General features: G+C 50.8%; 1 non-coding gene across 1 annotated transcript in view; it reads left to right on the top strand.

Moving 5' to 3' along the window:
- Positions 1-3,962: 3,962 nt before the first annotated feature.
- LOC126444057 (small subunit ribosomal RNA) overlaps positions 3,963-5,000 on the top strand; it is a 1,909-nt gene continuing 871 nt past the window's right edge. The window contains exon 1 of the ribosomal RNA XR_007582383.1: positions 3,963-5,000. This exon is cut by the window's right edge and continues 871 nt beyond it. This is a non-coding gene — a ribosomal RNA (small subunit ribosomal RNA).

The following is a 5,000-nucleotide window of genomic DNA, read 5'->3' as shown; positions in this document are numbered from 1 at the left end:
CACCTTTCCCTACAACGTGTACCTTAACCTAAGCTATATTGTACCTTAACCTAAGCGATATTGTACCTTAACCTAAGGTATATCGTACCTTAACCTAACCTACATTGCGCCTTCACCTAACCTACGTTGTACCTTAACCTAACCTACGTTGTACCTTAACCTAACCTACGTTGTACCTTAACCTAACCTACGTTGTACCTTAACCTAACCTACGTTGTACCTTAACCTAACCTACGTTGTACCTTAACCTAACCTACGTTGTACCTTAACCTAACCTACGTTGTACCTTAACCTACGTTGTACCTTAACCTAACCTACGTTGTGCCTTAACCTAACCTACGTTGTGCCTTAACCTAACCTACGTTGTGCCTTAACCTAACCTACGTTGTGCCTTAACCTAACCTATGTTGTGCCTTAACCTAACCTATGTTGTGCCTTAACCTAACCTATGTTGTGCCTTAACCTAACCTATGTTGTGCCTTAACCTAACCTATGTTGTGCCTTAACCTAACCTACGTTGTGCCTTAACCTAACCTACGTTGTGCCTTAACCTAACCTACGTTGTGCCTTAACCTAACCTACGTTGTGCCTTAACCTAACCTACGTTGTGCCTTAACCTAACCTACGTTGTGCCTTAACCTAACCTACGTTGTGCCTTAACCTAACCTACGTTGTGCCTTAACCTAACCTACGTTGTGCCTTAACCTAACCTACGTTGTGCCTTAACCTAACCTACGTTGTGCCTTAACCTAACCTACGTTGTGCCTTAACCTAACCTACGTTGTGCCTTAACCTAACCTACGTTGTGCCTTAACCTAACCTACGTTGTGCCTTAACCTAACCTACGTTGTGCCTTAACCTAACCTACGTTGTGCCTTAACCTAACCTACGTTGTGCCTTAACCTAACCTACGTTGTGCCTTAACCTAACCTACGTTGTGCCTTAACCTAACCTACGTTGTGCCTTAACCTAACCTACGTTGTGCCTTAACCTAACCTACGTTGTGCCTTAACCTAACCTACGTTGTGCCTTAACCTAACCTACGTTGTGCCTTAACCTAACCTACGTTGTGCCTTAACCTAACCTACGTTGTGCCTTAACCTAACCTACGTTGTGCCTTAACCTAACCTACGTTGTGCCTTAACCTAACCTACGTTGTGCCTTAACCTAACCTACGTTGTGCCTTAACCTAACCTACGTTGTGCCTTAACCTAACCTATGTTGTGCCTTAACCTAACCTATGTTGTGCCTTAACCTAACCTATGTTGTGCCTTAACCTAACCTATGTTGTGCCTTAACCTAACCTATGTTGTGCCTTAACCTAACCTATGTTGTGCCTTAACCTAACCTATGTTGTGCCTTAACCTAACCTATGTTGTGCCTTAACCTAACCTATGTTGTGCCTTAACCTAACCTACGTTGTGCCTTAACCTAACCCATATTGTACCTTAACCTAACCCATATTGTACCTTAACCTAACCCATATTGTACCTTAACCTAACCCATATTGTACCTTAACCTAACCCATATTGTACCTTAACGTAACCTAATTTGTGCCTTAACGTAACCTAATTTGTGCCTTAACGTAACCTAATTTGTGCCTTAACGTAACCTAATTTGTGCCTTAACGTAACCTAATTTGTGCCTTAACGTAACCTAATTTGTGCCTTAACGTAACCTAATTTGTGCCTTAACGTAACCTAATTTGTGCCTTAACGTAACCTAATTTGTGCCTTAACGTAACCTAATTTGTGCCTTAACGTAACCTAATTTGTGCCTTAACGTAACCTAATTTGTGCCTTAACGTAACCTAATTTGTGCCTTAACGTAACCTAATTTGTGCCTTAACGTAACCTAATTTGTGCCTTAACGTAACCTAATTTGTGCCTTAACGTAACCTAATTTGTGCCTTAACGTAACCTAATTTGTGCCTTAACGTAACCTAATTTGTGCCTTAACGTAACCTAATTTGTGCCTTAACGTAACCTAATTTGTGCCTTAACGTAACCCATGTTGTGCCTTAACGTAACCCATGTTGTGCCTTAACGTAACCCAATTTGTGCCTTAACGTAACCCATGTTGTGCCTTAACCTAACCTATATTGTGCCTCAACCTAACCTATATTGCGCCTTAACCTGACGCACGTTGTCGCTGAACCTGCTCTGTAATTGTTATGCAACTCGTTAAATTAGTGTAGTGTTGCCTAACCGCAACCCTCGCAATATAGTTCGCTATTCGCACTGCCCGGTCCCCTGTGTATCGCGTCATGTTAAACACCTTGCAGGTGTTGCTGACTTTCCACATGCTCCTGCTATACACTGTAATGTGGATAGCAGCAGGACGTACATGCCCCCCCCCCCTTCCCCCCTGCCTTCGCAAGCTGGTCGTTGAGAAGTTTGCATGTTCAATGCCCTTCGCATGCCGACGTACTCAGCCTACGTTGTGGTACGGCCTGTCACCTGTCCGCCGATGTACGCAAAACCCACAAACTGTACTGCACATTGGTCCGTATGTACTGAATGATACATCGTGGCACATGTGTGACCGTACGACGACTGCGCCTAGCAACGGCAGACCATACAGTCCAAATATTGTGCACGCAGCTACGTGTCGTCTCCCTATAAGAGCTGGATTGCAGTGTGGTACGCCATTCAGACGTGTGGGAGGAACGGACGCCCTGGATGGCGATCAGCATGAGCAGTCTGTTGATGTAGTGGAGCGTGTATTCGGACGTAGTCGTCTCTTCTCACACACCGTGATAGCATGTTGCACCGCGTTCCACATCTGCGACATCCTGCAGAGGCCGGCTGACAGTCGTTCGCGCAATGGACACCGCATACGTACGGGGGCTACCTTCCACGTGTTCTCGAGGCGTGCACATGTTGTTGCGTCTATGTGGGCAGACGTAGTGTGTTGTGACACCTGACACAGGCATGCAATACTCGTTGCAAATGGCGATGGACGTCTACGTTTGCTGGTGACGTTACGCAAATGAACAACAGGTAACCCGTTGTGGTGCGGTTGTTCTCGCTAGAGGTGAATCAGTGTTGGCGACGATCGGTCGAGCTATTAACCGGTTGTTTCAGGGATACCCACCATGCCCACGAACGTGAAAGGGGACCCACCATGCCCACGAACGCGAAAGGGGATCTGGGTGTGAGGCGATACGCGGCGGTGGCTGGGTGGGACCGTCCCCGGCCGGTGAGGGGGGGCCGCCCGGCGTGCTGGCAGCGCGGTGCGTGGGCGCACGCGCTACAGCCGGCTGGTGGGGGCGGCCAGTGGCAGGCGCGCCGGCCGACGGACGCGGCAGGCGGCGCAGCTGCGCGCCGGCGCCCCCTGCTCGCGGCGCCTTGCGGCCAAAGTAGGTCCTCGCGGGCCCGGTGCGAAGCGCGGTGGCCATCTGCAGTGTGCTGGTCCGATTGAGGACTGTGTGCGCTGAGGATGCGCCGCCGCCCGGCGCTCGGCGCCGCGACGCCGTCTGCTGCTCGGTCGCCCCAGCGGTTCTCGCAGGTGGTTTGTATCGCAGCTGTGCGGACGTGTTGGCGCGTGCGCTGTGCTGGGAGAGTTCGCTTCGGCACCCAAGTGGGGCTTTTGTCCTTCTGTGGCGCTGGCGTTGGAGCTGCCGGTCACCGTAGGTGGCGCGTGTTGTCTCCCGCCGGCAATGCCACGACAGCACGCTCCCGGGCCTCTGTCGGCAGCGGCAAGCTCAGTTGGGAGCACGGGTGGTCGCACCTAAAGCGTCTACTCGCCTAACTCCGGGCGATTGCGCCTCTCTCGAACCCGACCAAGTACTTAGGACGGCGCTGCGCGCCGCCGGGACCTGAGAGGGTTTCGAGGTGTGTTGTGCAGGGGAGCTCAGCCTCCTCCTGTTTGCAGAATAATTGAGCGGACGCTTGCGTGTTCGCGCGGGCCCCCGGGACACACTCCCGGGCGGCCGGCTGCTCAGCTCTAGTTGACGCAGCTCCCTGGTTGATCCTGCCAGTAGTCATATGCTTGTCTCAAAGATTAAGCCATGCATGTCTCAGTACAAGCCGCATTAAGGTGAAACCGCGAATGGCTCATTAAATCAGTTATGGTTCCTTAGATCGTACCCACGTTACTTGGATAACTGTGGTAATTCTAGAGCTAATACATGCAAACAGAGTCCCGACCAGAGATGGAAGGGACGCTTTTATTAGATCAAAACCAATCGGTCGGCTCGTCCGGTCCGTTTGCCTTGGTGACTCTGAATAACTTTGGGCTGATCGCACGGTCCTCGTACCGGCGACGCATCTTTCAAATGTCTGCCTTATCAACTGTCGATGGTAGGTTCTGCGCCTACCATGGTTGTAACGGGTAACGGGGAATCAGGGTTCGATTCCGGAGAGGGAGCCTGAGAAACGGCTACCACATCCAAGGAAGGCAGCAGGCGCGCAAATTACCCACTCCCGGCACGGGGAGGTAGTGACGAAAAATAACGATACGGGACTCATCCGAGGCCCCGTAATCGGAATGAGTACACTTTAAATCCTTTAACGAGTATCTATTGGAGGGCAAGTCTGGTGCCAGCAGCCGCGGTAATTCCAGCTCCAATAGCGTATATTAAAGTTGTTGCGGTTAAAAAGCTCGTAGTTGGATTTGTGTCCCACGCTGTTGGTTCACCGCCCGTCGGTGTTTAACTGGCATGTATCGTGGGACGTCCTGCCGGTGGGGCGAGCCGAAGGCGTGCGACCGCCTCGTGCGTGCTCGTGCGTCCCGAGGCGGACCCCGTTGAAATCCTACCAGGGTGCTCTTTATTGAGTGTCTCGGTGGGCCGGCACGTTTACTTTGAACAAATTAGAGTGCTTAAAGCAGGCAAGCCCGCCTGAATACTGTGTGCATGGAATAATGGAATAGGACCTCGGTTCTATTTTGTTGGTTTTCGGAACCCGAGGTAATGATTAATAGGGACAGGCGGGGGCATTCGTATTGCGACGTTAGAGGTGAAATTCTTGGATCGTCGCAAGACGAACAGAAGCGAA

This window comes from Schistocerca serialis, unplaced genomic scaffold (assembly GCF_023864345.2).
Source record: "Schistocerca serialis cubense isolate TAMUIC-IGC-003099 unplaced genomic scaffold, iqSchSeri2.2 HiC_scaffold_219, whole genome shotgun sequence".
Taxonomy (NCBI): Eukaryota; Metazoa; Arthropoda; class Insecta; order Orthoptera; family Acrididae; genus Schistocerca; species Schistocerca serialis.
Note: the sequence above shows the minus strand (reverse complement) of the source record. Positions and strands in the feature narration are given on the sequence as shown.